The sequence below is a fragment of the Cataglyphis hispanica genome, chromosome 6 (genome assembly GCF_021464435.1).
Source record: "Cataglyphis hispanica isolate Lineage 1 chromosome 6, ULB_Chis1_1.0, whole genome shotgun sequence".
Lineage (NCBI taxonomy): Eukaryota > Metazoa > Arthropoda > Insecta > Hymenoptera > Formicidae > Cataglyphis > Cataglyphis hispanica.
The window spans coordinates 9475536-9495950 of record NC_065959.1 but is presented as its reverse complement, the minus strand read 5'-3'; the positions used below and the strand labels follow the sequence as shown (position 1 = coordinate 9495950).

At 32.5% G+C, this 20415-nt stretch overlaps 2 pseudogenes; both read right to left on the bottom strand.

The window, feature by feature from the left end:
* Positions 1 to 3034: 3034 nt before the first annotated feature.
* LOC126850598 (uncharacterized) lies at positions 3035 to 9397 on the bottom strand (annotated as a pseudogene).
* Positions 9398 to 13163: 3766 nt separating this feature from the next.
* On the bottom strand, positions 13164 to 17965 carry LOC126850597 (odorant receptor 47a-like; annotated as a pseudogene).
* Positions 17966 to 20415: the final 2450 nt, after the last annotated feature.

The window sequence follows — 20415 nt, the reverse complement described above, 5'->3', positions numbered from 1 at the left end:
TTATTTATTTTATTAATTGATAGAATTTGTAGATGGAGTTTGTCGCATTTTGTTTTTTTATGTTGCTTAATAAAACGATATTAGTTGCAATGAAAAACTGGGATAAATTTGATTTGCTATTGCAGACGACTTATACTGCAATATCTAATGCAATATCTGTAATATTCACGGAATATACTTGCATATATAATAAAAATTTTTAAATAATTAATAGATAATATATAAATAGGTAATATAATAAATAAGTAATATATTGTGTTGGAACAAAAGTTCGTAGTGTTTTTTAAGTGAAATTCAAAGAGATTTATGTATCCGAGTATCTCCAAATGTTCTATAAGGTTCATATGAAATATAGAGTATCTCTGCGATGTTCCATATCATGTAATGTGGATTATTTTCAATTAGCATTACGTTTTGATTATCATTAACAGTCTCGATCATCCAGATCAAAATTGCCACTTCTAAACCGAGCGAACCACTTACGAACAACACTCTCAACTACGATTTCCTTAGACGATACATTCTTTTTGCTGTTTGTACAGCGTGTTTTCCTTTCCGGAAATCAAATGATGAAAACGTATCTTATTTTCCTCCATTTTCACTTTTAATGTAACTGCACAAAATTCACAAATCCACATACAAATCGCATCGAAAGACATTGAATGTCAGCTTTCAGAATATGTACATATGTCATATGTAAAATATAATTACAAGTTAATTACATAAATTATAATAAATTAATTTTTTACAAGATATTGCATATATATATGTGTGTGTATATATATATATATATATATATATATATATATATATATATAATACACACACACACACACATACGCACGCACGCACGCACGCACATATGTATATAATATAAATATTTAACATTATACATACATATAAACTTCAAATATTATTAAAGAGTTACATTTATAACTCTAGCTTTATTTTTTACACAAATTTCTCTTTTATAATATAATAATTATTTATATAACACTTAATTAAAAAAGATTAGAGATGTAAACTTTATCAAACGTCTTATATATATATGTACATTTTGTTTTTACATTTTTATGCATTAAATAATAATTGTAAGATTCAATTAGAAAAATTTATTATAAATCTTTATGATAATTTTTATGAAAATATATTACAAATATATTATTGTCAAATATTAATACATCTTAATATATTAATAAAGCTAAATTTAAATCTTCTGTGCATGAAAATATAATTTCAGACATACCTTGCAGGCGTACATACCTATTATGTATCAAAAATCATCTGATAGAACATAATGAGGACATACTAGATTGATGACAGATTCGAAGAGACAGAACATCAATAAAATAAAGTGTTCTTCTATTTGCAATCACAACAGGCGAGAGTCGAACAGTACAAACATTCCGGAATAAAAGAATGAAAGAATTCGGAATAAAAAAGAAATAATAATATTTTTCAAGCTATGCGTGCGTATTAGATCATGATTTTGCACGATTTTACATCTAGGACGTTACTTTAGTCTTGCATAGTAAAAAATTAGTCAAAAGTGTGGATCCGGAATAAAATAGGACATCAGCAACCTGAAATAAATACATTCGCAAAAAGTTCAAGAAAGGCACACATCATAAAAGATTGTATATGGATAAGTATTTTCTATTTTTTTTCAATGTTAATATACAAGGTATTCGATAAAGATTGTGTCAATGTTCGCATATCAGCGAAGTGCGCGTCTGATAGTGATACATCGCCACTAACAGGCGCGCGGCCTATCGATATGCACCCGGCTAAAGATCGGTGATGATTGGTCAACTTTACTCAATAATAATTCTTTTATTAAGCTTATAATTCTTTAATAATATAGAAAAAAATAATAAAGGACTTTTCTGTTCAGTTTACTGTGCTCCACTTGCTCACGAGCGCTGGCACAATCTTCATCGGACATTTTGTATAATATTTAATTTAAGTACAAATAAAAATTTATTAGACGACTTTTATACATACAATTAAATTTTCTTTTTTTCAATCCTATCTTTGCAAAATATTGTCTCATTGTTTCATAGAGATCTTTAATTTATATTAAAAAATTAAACATGTGTGTTGTAGATAAATAATTTTTTGTATCAATTGTCAATCATTGTAAAAATTGGTAGATTAATACAAGATTATATATATATATATATATATATATATATATATATATATATATATATGTCAATAAATATAAGATAAACCTGCATAAAAGGGAACTCTCCTCGTATGACTTTGATCTTGACATATGTTATCAAGGTCATAACCGTGAACAACACATAAAAGGTTTTATCCGTCGGTCATTATTAATTAAAAAGTTATTAACAAAAAAGTATGAAAAATATAGCAGTTATTTTGGTAAACCTGCATAAAAGGGGACCCCCCTCGATCTTGATTTTGACATATGTTGTCGAGGTCATTGACATCATATGTTGTCCTGAATCATCTTGACTTTGAAATACGTGGCGGTCACGATTCGTTAAAAAGTTATTAACAAAATATTATAAATACAATTTACATTTTTGACACCGTATAGATAGAATCGCAAGTATATGTGAACAGCCATAATAATACTGCTTACTTTTGCTTTACAAGCAAGCGCTTTATATCCCCCCTCTTACAGCCTCTCCCCCCCCCCGTGTGTGTGTGTGTGTGTGTGTATGCGTGCGCGCCTCATGCGAAAATGTGCGCAGTTTTACCATTAAATCAATCAATTATTTTCTGCTTTAAAAAAAAACTGTTCAATATATCAACGATTCACTGCTAATGATTTTCTTCTTTCATACATATATTATTTCCACATTCATATTAATTGTTTATGCCTTTCAATACTCAAAATAACTGTTATATTTTTCATACCTTTTTTGTTAATAACTTTTTAATTAATAATGACCAACGGCTAAAATCTTTTGTATGTTGTTCAGGGTCATGACCTTGATAACATATGTCAAGATCAAAGTCATACGAGGAGGGTCCCCTTTTATGCAAGTTTACCGTTTTTCAATCATAACACGTAAGATAAATAGAATACTGCGGTCTTCAGGATATCTGTAAATGTGGCACGCGTGACGTAGAAAAACTTTCTGGCAGTTAGACATATAAATATATTCATTTTTATCATTATAAATGTTAGATCTTTTATGTTGTTGATCAAAAAATCGCACTAATTGCTGTCATAAACCGCGAAAGATAGGGCCTCGCTTTGATCTCTCAAATTCGCCCGCGAGTATAGAATGGATTGCAGCAACATGATAATCATTATCACAATACTCTTCGTTGTTATGATTGTGTCATGAATATACAAAGATTTGATACGTCCGAAACCTTAAACGTCAGTACGTTTCATTTCTATATTGATCTTTTCCGGACAATAATTTTATTGTAAATTGCTATTCCGACTAATATATACTACATTCTATAAAATATAAATATAAAATAAAGAAATAGAGAAAAAATTCTATTTTTTTAAACATTCAGTAATAATTAGTTCCGTTTTGTCCAAATTTATTTTTTATTCCTCTTAAAAACTAATATAATTTGTAAATAGAATACATTTTGTTTTTTCTTTGTTCGCTTGTTTCGCTTATTGTTAATAAAATGATGGAAAGGAAGAGGTGTTTTACACACAAATAAAAACTTGAATTTTTATTCTAAAAATGACTTATTTTTACTGCAACATCTTAGTAACACATATATGAAATGTTCTTATATAATAAAAATTTGGGTACAGTTCCGAAAACAATAAACCTCCGATTGCGCTAAAATTTTAATCAAAATCTTTGACTTGAGTATAAAGCATCTTAAGGGTTTTTTGCCAATGTTCGAGATTGTCATTCCATCTCGAACTCAGCATGGAGATGCCGCGCGACCGCGTGGTCGCCGCGCACGCAATGCGAGGCGGCGTTTTTGCGACCGAGCCAAAAAGCGCGACATCAATAAACACCGTCGCCCTTCTTGAAGGATCCAAGATGAAATTGTGACAAACAAGTCACATAAAAACGATCGGCGAAAATGAGCAAATTTCGGGAGCCTTCTGAATCCTTCGAGAAAGCGGCGACTTGATAAAAGTGAGCCGATGGCCGCAGTTTGCGCAGTCCGCTAAGAACAATCGACATGTGCACGCTATCCTAGTGATAACTGAAATTCAGTTTCGTGGAGAAATATTCATATATTTCAGTGCCGTTGTGTCTTTACCGGAGTTATTCCGAGACAGACGATTTATCGCTGTTGATTCGCCGCGTGAGAATTACGATTACAGTCGTGTGACACACGTAATATGTTGTGTGATTAGTGTACATACATAGTGCATCGTTCTAGACTTAATCGTGTTGCGATACTCGCGGGTGTGTCTGTTCGTTGTCCGTCTGACTTCGCGCTTAACCCCTTGACATACAAATAAAATGCGTGTCGACGCGTCCGAAGAATACCATTTAATTTTGCTCAACTGGACACTCATGTATAAGCTTAGAAACAGAACGTTTTATTTTCAAATTTACATAATTTTCAATATGATTGATATATACTGATAATGTACAATAATTAAGTAATACTATAAAATAATAATTTAGTAATTCTGTAATGTGTGAAACATCTCAAAACATTTGGGAATATGTAGAGGAACTAAACATGTTTTACATTGCCAAGTTGTTTCACTTTTTATATTATGTTTTGTGCACACATGACATCTCTTTGCAGGATGTTCCTTTTTATTTGTCGCAGATATATGTTCCGGAAAATGTGCCCAATGTTTTGCTTGTAACCGAGTTGGGCATTCACTTTGCGACGGTCTGCCGCGTGTTGGATAGTTCGGGAGAGATAAATTACAGAGCATATTTTCTGCGATATCCAATCGAAAATTTACAATCGATTGCTTTTGTGAAGTAGGCAACTTGGAATGTAAAACATAAGCATTATAAATAGCTACATCAAACATATAAAAAAAAATTTTTTTATATCCTTTTACACATTTTCGCATGAGAGGGAAACATGCAAGACATTGGTCTTGCCTATCGACACCTCCCATTCCACGATTATACTCCACAACACAAGTCGGTTTCAACACAGTTTCTTCTTCGCCTCCCTTCTTTCTTCTTATTTTCCCCGTATCAATCATTTCTGCTTTTGAGTGTTTCGTGCTTATTATATACACATCCTTCTTGTCATGTCAGCGTAAGGACAAAATACCTCTGCAAGATAGTGTTCTTACTTCTCCTTTTTTTAGCTTATACGATGCTAGCTTCTTTGGCATATTTTTCCGATTTTTTCTCACCGTTCCAACAACATTTGTATTTTTTTCGTGCAAAATTTTGAATAAATTAGGAGACGAATACCAGTTATCTAAGAATAAGGTGTATCCTTTCCCTAAAAGGGGTTTGGCTAGTTGCATTTAATTCCAAATCTCGCTCGTTTGGATGCTATGAATTGTATGTAATTTAGCCGCTCTCTGAATTTCATTAGGGATTCGTCATGATATTTTCTTCCGGAATGTATAACTGTTGGAATTTGGTATTCAAGTAATCCACCACGGATCGAACCTTTCGTATTCTGTCTTCATTAGAAACCATCTCATTATCCACAAAATGAAGATAGTGCGTTATGGCCAAAAAACGTTTACGAAGCATAGTTTGCGAAAATATGGGTGTTTCTAATATTTTTCGTTTTGACCAATACATGTCTATTTTAGATTTTTTTATCTGCGACATTATAATGCATAACGCAAAATATGCTCTAACTTCATCATTTGTTAGTGGATACCACTCCTCGTTCATTTTCGTATTCTGTTTCATTTTCATTTGTGCTGCATATCTATTCGTTTCTCTATTATTTCAAAAAAATCATCACATAAAACTTGTTTGAAAACACACAGAGGTGTTATATTTATACCCAATCTTCGTAGAACTAAACAATTGATACCGGGAACTTCAGTAAATTGTTTTATATTGACAATATTTTCTTTTTCTTTCCAATTCCATTCATCCTCTTCTACATCAAAATCATCTCTGCTTGAAATAGGTCTACGTTTACGCAGATTTTGTCGAACAGAGCTAGCTTCACTTGAATCTGAAGCATCACTTGAATAATCATTATCATCACTAGAATAGTCCAATAGACTTTCATCGTCACTTTCATATAATACATTCAACTCAGACATGCTGGGAGAACTATTTCTAATTTTTACTAAATTCAAATATGTACTATGGCGTTCGACGTGCGAGATCACTGCTATACTGACTATTGTTTTCATTGTGTTTATTATTGGTATGCCGATGCGATTTTGTTTATCGGTATTTATGTACTTGAGGGGGGGGGGGTAGAAGCATCTTAAGCGGTGTAAACAAAACAGCATCGATACACGACTGAAACAGTTAAAGAATCTAACAATATACGCGGTGTTCGCCGAAGATAGTTTTTGACGTCTCGGAGACGTCAAAGTCTACAATGGCACATAAAATGAATGACGTCCCTCAGACGTCATTGTATGTCAAGGAGTTAACTTTCCGTGGCACGCTCGTTCGCGCGTTCACATCACATTCGCGCACAGCCGACGAGACCCCGTTTGTTCCCTATGCCCCCTCAAAGTTCTAAACATTTTTGCTGTATATCTTCAAAAATATTGATTTTAGAAAAAGAAATTTCAAGCTTCAAGTTTCAAAAAATAAGGCTATTAAAAAACTGAACAAAAAAGGTTGTACATGTTTCACACAAACCTACTATTTTAGCAGTTACGCGATAAAATAATAATTTTAATATCGTATTAATACACACTGCCTCCACATATATACTTTTTAAGCGAAGTGAGGTTCCACATGGTTTACAAGTTTTCACGCTAAGCGAAGTTCAATCCAAATCAATGTGTCTAATTTTAATGGTAGTGGAGCCTCCATCCGCCGTAGGGGGAGGGCGCGAAATATACTGTTTCCACGCATACGTTTTAATGCAAAGTGATGCTTCACATGGGTTTACAAGAAAAAATTAGTTTGAGAATCTACAACTGAAGAAAATCTATTAATATATTATTTTATGAATCAAGTCTGATACGTTGTATTAACACGATAGCGTTAAAATTATTATTTTATCACGTAACTTCCAAAATAATAGGTTTATGTGAAAAATGTATAACTTTTTTTTGTAGAGTTTTTTAAGGGCTTCATTTTTTGTCTATAACTTTTTTTTCCTAAAATCAATATTTTCGAAGATATACAGTAAAAATGTTTGGTACTTTGGGGGTATAGAGGGCAAATAGAACCTCGTCGGTAAACAACTCAAGGTGCTTTATACTCAAATCGAGGACAAGCTTTGGTTAAAATTTTAACGCAATTGGAAGTTTATCGTTTTCGGAATTTTATTCAATTTGTAGTGTTCCAATTCCAAAAATTTTTTTAGTGAAGAAATGTTATATACAAAAATCTCTCTAATTAATTAATTAACTAAATAAATTAATTACAATTAATTTTTTTTGTAAAACATATGATTATATAAATATATAATACACACACATTGACATAAATTCCAAATATTTTCAGTTTTACAATTCTTTTACACAAACTTTTTCTTTTTTGATGATAAATTAATTATTTTTATAAAATCTAAAAAATTAGAAAAAATTATGTAAAATTTCTCAAATATTTTATATATATTTTGTTTTTAAATTTTTATGCATTAAATAATAATTAAAAGATTTAATTGGAAAATTATAATATTTTATTTATTTATTTGTTTATTATAATATTTTATATCTTTATGAAAATATATTACAAATATATTGTTTCAGATATTAATATTATAGATATATTAATAAGTCTAAATCTAAATCTTTCTCTATGCATGAAATCAATTACGGAAATGCCTCACGGACTTACCTGTTATGGATATCAAAATGGCGTTAGTGAAGATTTTAGTCAAAATTACAATATTATAAGTATCTTTAATAGTCTCGATGAGCCTTATCAATTGCCGATGTCTGATTACAAGTTCTCCAACGACGCTGCCCCTTTTGCGCTTGTGGTTGCACCAACCGATCTGTTGGAAATAAATCATCAGGAGTTCGAGTTGTCCGTAGAGATGCAGCGTAATACCGACAAATATCCCTTCCGTACAGCAGTTTCCGTCATAGGCAATGAATAATTAAACTATCGGATAGAATGTAATAAGGCCATACTGGATGCTGTTGACAGGTTCGAAAAGGCAGGATGTTAGAAGGTAAAATGTCTTCTCATTCACAGCAGTCATAACAGGTAAGAGTCGCAACATGTACAGCATGAAAGAATCCCGAATGAAATAGGAACAATGATAGTATTCTTATGCATGCGTGCTGGATCATAATCTCGCGCAATTTCGCATTCTCGATGCTGTACCAATCCTGAATGTCAGAGAATAGATTGGTCGACTCTCTATTTAAAACTGCGTTGATTGTTTACATTCGTAAGCGAGATAACGAGAAGAAATTTATCTTTATTTTAAGTATTGCTTTAAAATTAATGACATAATTGAGTATATAATATTAATTAGTATAATTTAAAGTAATACAATATCTTTAAAAAAATTTACTTGTTTAATATGTACAATACACACATAAATTGCGAATATGAGAATCTTTTTAATATATTGTAAAATATATAATTAATTTAAAAAGAAGGATAATTTAATTAAAACAAAACATAATTTTTTCTTAAGAATAAAAAAACGAGAGATTTCACATGACGCTTTAATCAACTCATTATTCCAGATGTGGATCACTGCAGCCGCAGCAGGATAAGTATGACAATTACTAGCATCGCATTTGCGGCCACCACATACATATAAATCGGATCCCTGGAAGAATTTTCGCAGACAAGGTAAATATCCATTAGTGTTATCACTAACAAGATCTGGAAATATCGGGTCGGCAAATTGCTCGATTATCGTATTATTGTCTGCTGTCGTTTGAATTGTACAATTAGCCCAGTCAAATTAGATATTGTCTGCGGAAAAATTTAGAAGATAGGATTTTGTGGTATACAGCGATATATTGTCATTTGAAACAATGTCTCAAAAGTCCCCATCGATACCACCCCTGCTAAAAATTTCATAAGGGATAAAAGGGAGTAAAAAATAGTTTTTCGCGAATATCTTTGAGAATATTGATTTTTCGGCATACATAGTTATTATGAAATTTGTAGCTTATAAAATTTGCTACAAGAAAGATCTGTTATTTTTTTTGCATAATCAACTGTTTCAAAGATATTTGCGTGCAAATATACAACTCAGAATAAAAACAGCTTTTTGCGAATATCCTTGAAAATATGATTGATTTTTTGGCATACATAGTTTATAAAATTTGTAGCTTATAAAATTTGCTACAAAAAAGATCTCTTACTTTTTTCTGCATAATTAACTGTTTTGGAGATATTTGCGTGCAAATATACAATTCAGAATATAGACCTCATACAGTGGTTTATGTGTATATAGAAATATTATAAAATATTATGGGATGAATGATCGTAAATAAAAGTTTGAAGCCGATTCAAACTCTTTTACTTCCTGCTCCTGACGTACTGTTGAACACTTTTCTGCAATTGCTCTAATTGCTACGATTTTAACTGTAGTTGCAGAAAAATTGGCTTGCGCTGCAGTATGTGTATATAATTGTCATGGCCAATCTTACTTGAATGTAACAGCAGATACCACGGAAGAACCTACGCTGACGATCAACGAAGAACTTGATCAGACAGATTTCTTAGCGGAAACTGTAAAAATAAGGAAGAGAGGTCACGCAGAGGTCATTAAAATTGAGAAGGCTTTAGAACTTGCAAAGAAGCAGAGAATTGATTTCAATTTGAAAAAAAAATGTAGATTAGGACTATTGAGGATACCACGTACAAAAAAAACGTATTGTATAGCTTAACGTATAGTAAATGTATTCTATTTCAACGGTGTGGAAAGAAATATATTTTTATTGATAAATTATGAGAGACTTTGTGAACCGTTTTACTAAAAAAACGTTGGTTCTGCAAAAATAAATAATAAGACTTTTTTATAGTTAATTTTATAAGCCAAAAATTTTATAATAACTATGTATACTGAAAAATCAATATTTTCAAAGATATTCGCGAAAAACTGTTTTTATTTTGAGTTATATATTCGCACGCAAATATCTCCAAAATAGTTGATTATACAAAAAAGTAATGAGATCTTTTTTGTAGTAAACTTCATAAGCTATAAATTTCATAATTATTATGTATGCTGATAAATCAATATTTTCAAAAATATTCCCGAAAAACTTTTTTTAACCCTTTTCACTCCTTATAAAATTTTTAGCAGGAATAGTATCGATGGTGACTTTTGAAACATTGTTTCAAATGACAATATCTCGCTGTATACCAAAATCCAGTCTTTTGGGAATTGTTCCGCAGATTGGCCTTACTTTGGTCTAATTTGACTGGGCTAAATGTGCATAAAAAATACCGACAAGGCAAAATTTGCAGTCCATGCAATTTATCATTTTTTCCAGAAAAATCCAGTGTATCGCGTATGGGATACATATATGTATATTTACAATTTCGAAATGCTAAAGAAATAGTCAAGTCAAGGACACCTTTAATTTTTTAAATGGAATTCCCTAATTTTTATTGCATATTCTTATAGCTTATGTCGAGAGCTTTCCAAAACACTATAATAAAGTATTTTTTGATTAAGAAATTTTTGAGTTATTTTGTATCTTAATCTAACATATTTTAGTATAAAATATCTCGAAAATTATTTAGTGTTTGATAATTGTATCGTAATACTTTCATATACAGAATAAGATGAATCAAATGGTGTACAGAAAATAATTGTTTTTAAAAAAAGTATACAATTATTTGCAATACATTTTTTTATAACAATTATTTATTTTTTTTACACCATTTGATTCATCTTATTATTCTGTACATAAAAGTATTACGATATAATCATCGAACACTGAATAATTTTCGAGATATTTTATACTAAAATATGGCAGATTATGATACAAAATAACTCAAAAAATTCTTAATGAAAAAATACTTTATTATAGTGTTTTGGAAAGCTCTCGACATAAGCTATAAGAATATGCAATAAAAAATAGGGGATTCTATTTAAGAAATTAAAGGTGTCCTTGATCTTAACCCATCCCGACCTTATGCCATCCAAGGTCAAACCAATGACACCATCTTATGTTCTCCTCAAAATCATACAATTTTTGTTCAAAACTTTTTACTCTAAAATGCTTAGTTTTTGAAAGAAAAGGGGTGTACTGGTGGTCTAGGATACCCCGTATATATATATATATATATATATATATATATATATATATATATATATATATACATAGGGTATCCTATATATATATATATATATATATATATATATATATATATATATATACTATATTAAACAAATTAAGGATACAAATATGTGTATAATAATTTTAAAATAAAATAAATATTTAATATAATTTTATAATTGTATATTCTAATATTTACTTATACACTCCACCAACCATCGAATTCAACGATATTAGTCTCTTGCGAAATATTGCTTTTACTGATAAGTGGATAACAAAAAAAAAAATAAATTAGTATTTTATTTTTAAATATTTTTTTCTTGTCATTATTTTTATGTGTTATTATTTAAAAAATTTCGATATTTTATTATAATAACTAATAACAATAGAATAATAACAGCTGTGTGTGTGTATATGGAAAATATAAAATATTGTACGTTATATGTGCTAATATCTAATTAAATATAAAATAAAAAAATTTTGTCTATAAAAATACTTAATTTAATAATTGATAAATATTCTATTAAATTTACATACAGTGTTGAAAAAAAGTTTTAAGGGGAAATATTTTAAGGGGATTTATTCCAATCTCGTCCAATCTGGCAATCCTGAGTTCGTGCATCGTCGGCTCACGTACACGCTATGACGTAGCAATTACATATGTGTTAGTAAATAATAAATGATGAGGATTCCCATTTCCCACGATCTGGCAGCTCTACAGACTTAGAAGATCATGCAACTAAATAGCAAATAATGGTTTATGGATTATTTAAAAAATCTGGTAGTATGCAGAACCAATAAATAATTTGGAACAATTACATCATGTAGAAATGTGCGTCACAATCAGAATGAATCCAGGTATATTTGAAAGAGAACGAAATTATGTTTTGCAGAGTCTGCACAGACATGGAAAGAGATCATTTTGAAAATTTATTTCTAATAAGAATGTGAAACGCCAGCTGTTATCTTTTTGCATATATTATAAAAATAAAAATATAAAATAAAAATTATAAATTATAAAATAATAAAAAATAATAAAAAATATTAAAAACAAAAAAATAAAAATATCTCAAAAACATCTCATTTGCGGACCTATGTTTGTTAAGATTTTTAGACTTGTTGAGCATATTAAATATCCTTAAAATATTTTAGTCTTTTTGTTTTCAACAACTTGTATATACATATACAGAGTGTCTGATAAAGATTGTGCCAATGCTCATGAGCGAGTAGAGCACAGTAAACTGAACCAAAAAGTCCTTTACCATTTTTCTTATAACGCTTAATAAAATAGTTATTTAATAAAGTTTGGCCAATCATTGCCAACTTTTAGCTAATTGCACGTCAGTGAGCCGCACGTCTGGTAATGTATGAAAATGTTCCGCTGCTACGGCGGCGCACCACTACTAGGCGTGACTCATTGACGTGCGTCTTGCTAAAGATCAGCGCTGATTGGCCAGACTTTACTCAATAATAACTTTTTTATTAAACATTATAGAAAAAAATGATACACGGTTTTTCTTTTCAATTTGACTTAATCTACTATCACATTTCGGGTGTGTCAAAAATTACCGGACACCCTATATGTATAAAATTAAAGTTTTGTTATATTCTATTTAAGGAAAAAGTGTAGTACGCATTCCTTCTACGAGAGAGGGCGAGATGGACATACTTGATTTTGTCATATATTTGTTCAATTTGTTCAAGAAATAGAAAAAGTATAAACACAATGATTAAAGAATATATATTGAAATATAAATATATTTTCTAGTTTATTTATCTATAATTTATCTACAATTTATCTACATGTCATAATATGGTATAAATAAATATGAATCGTCATATGATGATATAATTATTCTGCCATTGTCATCCGTAAAAACGATATGTATATCAAGGCAGTTCTTAAAATATCAGTTGTGCTCCGCGTAATATAAAAAAATTTTCCAGCACTTAGCTGCAATGGAAACTTCGTTCTCATCATAATAAGTATCAAATCTTTCATTGCGGTGGACGAAAATTTGTGCCATGTTGAATCGTATATTGTTGAAACGATCGATTCACTTTGATTTCGCAAAGTATCACCAGCGTGTGTGAACAAAAAGAATTGTATGATAAAAAATTGGATAAAGCACACACTCTTCACCATGTTAATATAGTCTCGATGCTTAATAGATACAATGATACACATTCCTAAAAAGTATTATTTCTTTTACTACATTATTTTTTCTACATGCTCTTTAATATGTGTTTTTTTTTAATATTATCTTATTTATTAAGCTTTCTTTACTTATGTTGATTATAAAAATCTCTAATTTTTACAAATTTAAATAAATTAGTAATTATTATTCTGTAAATCTATGTAAAATATTATATTAAAAATTTAATTCTTTGTCGTAAAGTCTTTTAAAATTGATTTTTGTGAAATAAATAATTAAAATAGCAGAGAAATTGAATAAGTTTGTTTATGACATATGTATACCTGAAACGGCAATGACTATAGTAGTTATTGATAACCGAATCAATAAATTGAAATTAAAGCTGTCTTCGATATTTCTAGCTAATACTCTCAATTTGTAATGCCTTCTAATCCATGGCCCCAACAAATTTTGATGATTTCTCTCAGCAATTTTTCTTCTGATTTCAACGAAGCGAATCTTCAAAGCTCCAGTTGGCCACAGAGATGCATGGTAATTGCAAAGAAAAACCTGTCGCTTGCGCATTTTGCTATGAAGATTATAAATGCCTGTAATATTTGCATGACCAGAATTGCTTTATACGTGGAATACGAAATTCCTTTAAATAAACATGATGACGGAAGAATAAAAATCCATAAAGTTTCAGTGTCATTTCCAATAGGTAAAACCTGTTATAAAAAATATTTCCAGATATATTATACACAATGTTTTTAAATTATACACAGAGTACATAATATACAAATACAGTATTAAAATATAATATGGTGAAAAAAAATGTGTATAAAGTTCATTATCATACACAAGAATTAAATCAAGAAATAAATCTTTTTAGTTAGAGATTGTTTATAATGATTGTTCGTTTATAATGAATCTAATATATAATATAAGTCGTGAAATATCCATTATAGATTTAAACAAAATTATATCAATTATTTTTATTACAATCGCTGAATTTTATTTTAATTATGATAATATAATATATATAATATACAGGGTATCTCAGACCACCCGTACATCTCTTTTAAAATAAAATTTTCAACTTTTGAATCCGACCGGAAATACGCCATTCGGATAGAAAATTGAATTTTTTAAGGGGAACATAGTACTTTTTATTACAGATTCAAATTGTACGTGAAAAAATAAGAAACTTTTGTATCAAACGTTTGATGGCGTATTTCCGGATTCAAAAGTTGAAAATATCATCATTCGATAGAGCATACCCGATTTACTTAAAAAATGTTCGCGATTTTTGATAAAAGTCATTTATTTTTATTTTAAAAGAGGTGTACAGGTGATCTGGGACACTCTGTATAACTAAAGAAAAAAAGTAATTAAAAAAAAAATTACAAATACAGAAATATTGATACCATCTGTTGTTTATTTCCGAAGATGATAGAAATAAAATAGAAGGAAAAGATTATAAGGCTAATCATCAATTGAGAGATAGTAATTATTCGACCTAATCATGCATATCCTATCATTATTACATAAGATTGTTTCTCCATGGATAAAGACCAATCATCAATTGCATAATTCACATTGGCGACAATTTTTTTCATATAAATACGCGCCAATATAACATTTATTCATGCATGAAAGCAAGTTTCTATCATAAAAAAAAGCTCTAAACTGTCTTTGATATCGCCGCAATTCTCAAAAGAATCTATCAGCAAACTCGTCACTGTGAGAGACTATACGATAGTAACTACTTCAACTACTTTATAAATGAATATATTGAATTAGGTTATACAAAGTTTTTAAAAATAAAACTGTATAAGAATTTTGTTTGAATTATATAGATTTAATATAATTATATAGATTGTAAAAATTCATATTAATGTTATAATATTAATGTTATAATTAATGTTATAATAAGAAAGAAATTAGGGTAAATATGCATAAAAGGTTACACTTCACCGATTTTACTGCCACTTAAATATGTAAGGAAAGTTCTTCTGAGTAATTTACCGCAAGAAAAAGTGGGGGAAAGCATTCGTTTAAAAGATATGACAAATTAAAATTTGACATTAAAGTTTGTGTATGTTGTAATAATCTGTTATTTTTTTTTATTGAAAGGGTTACGGCTTCAATGCGTGGGCGAGAGAACGGCGGGGCCCTTTATCTTGTACCCCCACCCCAAAAAATTTCACTCCGAGCTACAATTTGGGTTATATAACGTAGTCCAAACTAAATTTTAAATCAGAAATAGGTTTGGGTTAGGTGATATCTTCCGAAAGTGGAACCTCCTCGATGGAATGAAACCCTTTGTTTCCATATATTTTACAACGCAAAGCAAAATTCCACATTTACATTTTTCCACGCAAAACAAGGTTCAACTTACTCTATGTGTCTAGTTTTTTGGTAATAGAGCCTCTCGCAGGAGAGCGGAACCCACTGCGTTCAAGCACATATTTTATAATGCGAAGCGAGGTCCATCCCACAATTATTGTGTAGATGGGAAAGTGTATGCACGGATGCAGTAAGTACCGCTCCCCTGCGGGGGGCACCGCTACCAAAAAACTAGATATATAGGTTTGTATAAACACTTGTCTATTAATTTATCTACTGGCGACATTTTAAAATTATTTTATTTAATTATTATAAATAATTTTTAAAATTGTAATAATTATATAAAAGATATATTGATAAATTAATAGTATAATTATATAAAATAAAATTTTGTGAATATAATATATATATATATATATATATATATATATATTTCTTGTTTTCCTATTGATAAATTGATACATACACACATATATACATGCATTATGATACGTTACATTACATTACGCTACATTGTATTACATTACATTATAAGGGTATTCGATAATGTCCCCATGATAATGTGTCGGTCGTTTCTGGTACGATATACCGCTTGTCATCGTATGAACTCAGAGCAATTTTTGTCTCGCGGATGATATATACTTGTAACGGGCCGCTTCACGAGCGGTTTCGAATACGCGCGCGGACAGCGCAATCGGGATCAGGATTCGTGAAGTGGGTTGAAACGCAACAGACGTGAGTTGTTAGGTACGTCGTTTATTTGTCACTCTAGGCAATGGTCAACTTTACAATCGGAAGAACGTTTACAATAAATCGTGTTATGATGCTAATACTACGAGCGTGTATTATGACGCGAGTCTAGACGGTGTTTTGCGCGTCTCGTTAAAGGGCCCGGCTCGTGGCGCGGGGTGCGCGCGGTGAGACGGGCTCGTGTTGTCGGCCTCGCGGTTGTTGGCGCGAGGTGCGCGCGGTAAGGCGGGCGCGTGTTGTCGTCTCGCGCTTATTGATGCGAGGTGCGCGCGGTAAGGCGGGCGCGTATTGACACCGTGTGTCAGTATCTCGATATCTCGCAATTTGATATCGTGCGAGATACGTGAGTTCAAACGCGTGTTACGTGCAGCTGGGTGTTCGGCGCGGACTGCAGGGTGTCAGGCCTGCAGTCGGGTAGATGCGTCGATGACGCGGTGCAAGTTCGGACGTTCGGATGGTCGGAGCGTTAGGTCTCGAGAATACTCGAGGAAAGCGGCGAACTCGTCCACTCTCTTGTCCTGTACGCAGGGTTGGATGGTCAGGTGACAGGACCGTAATAGCTCGAGAATTCTCGAGGAAAGCGGCGAACTCGTCCACTCTCGTTCTTATACGGATGGTTTTCAGACGGGAGTTTCGTCTCGAGAACAGATAGTCGAGAATACTCGACGGAGGCTGCGAACTCGTCAACCTCCGGTTCACTGTCTTTCGACGGCTTGGATCGGTTTCTGGTATTATCTCGGAGCGTACTGCTCAAGCGGAATCAGGTGCCGGTCTGGTTTTCGTCTGGCGTTCGGTAGGGCTTTTTATACCCTACCGAAGCGAGCGTGACACCCGCGCCGTTCGCATCCCCCTCGGGGTGGGGGAGACGACGCGGGCCTCCGATAGCGCGCGTTTCGGCGATCGGCATTCGCCGGAAACGTTCGGTACCGTTCGGTGCTCGCTTTGTTTATGACAAACACTAACGGCTTGTGTTTGTCATAAACATCGTACGCATGTTTAAAAATGGGCGCTAAGCGCCACTGCCTCTGCCCGGCTGGTGTTCGCCGGGCGGCAGACTTCCGACGGGTGACGTGTCGGGAACGATGGGGGATGCATCGTTACATACTTCATGTAATTTTGACCTTATACACGATTGTTGATGTGTCATTTCAATTTCTTCGTTCAAACATGGCGTGTAATTGCCAAACGTTATCGTTCTCGCAACGACGTTACTCTTAACGCCTTTAACCTTTTTCGTATCCTTTTTACCATCTACTCGCAACGCGTACATTTTGGCTCTAAGGCCAACGAATTCGGTCATGATTGCGCCATTATTTTCATCTTTCAGTAAATCCAGTACTTTTTTATTTACAAGCGGTATATCGTACGCGTTGTTAGCCGGATAATCGCTCGTATCGAATCTATTTAAATCGCGTTTCATATTCTCATATATATCGTCGTATTTAATGTAATAAATTAAACTATCTGTATCGGTGTACATGACTTTACAATTGGTGCGTTATAACGGTAACATGTATTCATGGTGAAATTTGTACAAACACACTTTCGATATATCAAGTATGCACATACAGACGTAGATCAGTTTATTGAATTTTATCTCAAGTTTTCGCAGTTCAACGGCGATCAGATTCTTAAAAAACACGCTTCTACTATGAAAATTCGGATTTGCGATCATTGCCTCTGCACCGTATCGTCCGTCCCACTTTGTTAATAATTTTCATCAACGTGATTGCGCACGTTTTCCATAGTTTTACCAAATACCGCGCTATTCATTAATTTACATAAATTTTTTTTTAAATCATTTCTCGCGAGTGTTCGAAATTTTGAGTTCAATGTAATCGCAGAGCCATGCGAATTGAGCAAATTGCAATACACGATGTATTTTTGTGACTCGAAGACCATGACGCGTACACTGTTGCAGGTTGCGAATCAGGTAGTGTATCATGTAACGCTTCTTATCGTATAATGTCGCGAGGAGATTGTCCTGCCGCTTATCTGGAGGTTTATCGCGTATCGGGCAAAACGGTAGGTCAGCATGCGCATCGTGAAAATGTTGCGGATACTCCAGATCGACTTTAAGAATATAACCTGTAGGCGAATCCGAAGCGATCGCGCTAATGTTAAAATCAGAGATGACATCGAACCATCGAAAGTCGGCATAAGGTAATGGTTGACACATTGCTCAACCGTATAAGTTGTTTACATCGAAATACATTAAATACGATGAAGATTTCGATGGATCGTACGAATGCATATACTTGTTAGCATGCGCGTATCTGCCGGAACATTGACTCAAACCGCCGCGTATCCCCCGTTCGATAAACATAACCATGTCGATATCAGTAAGTAATTCGAAAGTAATATTTGTATGTTTCAACATGGCATCCCACGTGTAACCGGGAAGAGTAAAGTAATACGCGGGGTCAAGACCACAACTTTTAATGCAACTTTCGAGGAAATTTTCAAAAATATCTGCTAATAACAACACATTTGTTTTTAAATATAGATTGCTGTATTCGCCTAGCGTTTGAATGGAGAACCGCTTTCAGACAGTTTCGGCGTGCGCGTAATCGCTCTCGGATACAGTGTCACCGGTGAAAGAACTGTGAAATGAATCGCGCGGTGGTAAACACGTATCTTCCAACCTGTCGACGCAGTCAATATATTCGTACTGAAAGACGGCCTTCCGTGTTAATAAATTGAAATTGTCTTCTTGTACATTTTGAAATTTTGATTTTAAAATTTTGAGTTTGTCTTTATTTAACACGTTGACGCCGGCATGACCCACCGGTGGATCAAGCTTGTCCGTTCCGTGGGGCGGCATGACCCACCGATGGGCCACGCTTCTATATCAAAAAGTACGTAATACAAAATGTTATTTTATTTTATTCAACAGTATACATTAACATTTGAATATTACAATCAAACATTCAATACAAAATACATCTTATAATTTAACTTATAAATTGAATATAATTAAATGTAATTTAATTTTTTCTGTGCAACTTTTTAAAGCATGCCATACATAATGCCGACTTGCCCTCACAATCATTGCAGTATGTTTTTACTTTCGTTGCTCTACTCGCGGCGTACTTAGTCCCTTTTAGGTTTACTAAGTGCTTATAGCATTGTCTGCATCGCTTTCTCGTCTTCCTCGCGGATCCTTCATACGAATTTAAAAAATGTTTTTTATTTGTTGTTATTATTGCCCCACAAGGGGGATTCTCACCATCCATCAACATATGGTCAATAATTTTTTTTGTGAATTTTAACATTTTCATTCCCTTGGTTCCCCATTTTTTATGAAGGTACCACGCATTGGCGAGAGAAGTTCCGCATATCAGCTGTATAACAATTTTCCTATACCACTTCACAGTCTTTCGTAGACAATTATAATATGAAGTTATTTGATCAGATAGATCAACTCCCTTCTTAGCTTCATTATACGAAAAAATAGTGTCTGGCTTCAATTTATTTTTTTTGCCACGAATAATAGTACATTTGTGGTTTGGTGACGTCGCCAGCATGCACACTGGCCTTTTATCGGTCCACTTTACAAATTTTACCCCGCTTCGATTTTCTAATGACATAATATCGCCCCGTTTTTGTTTTTGTTTTGCCTGTGGTGGTACAAATTTTTTATTCATTTTTATAGTACCACAAATGTACGTATTATTCCGGAGAAGTTGCTCGGCCAAGGGAACACTTGTGTAAAAACTATCGGTGAACAATATCCGGCCCTCGAACAATAAATCTCCTATCAAATTCATAACTACATCTTCCGAATGTACTTTTAAAAACTCTCGCTTCATCCTTCCCGGAATAAATATGTATACTGTACGTATAACCTTCCGGAAGGCACAGTTTGTA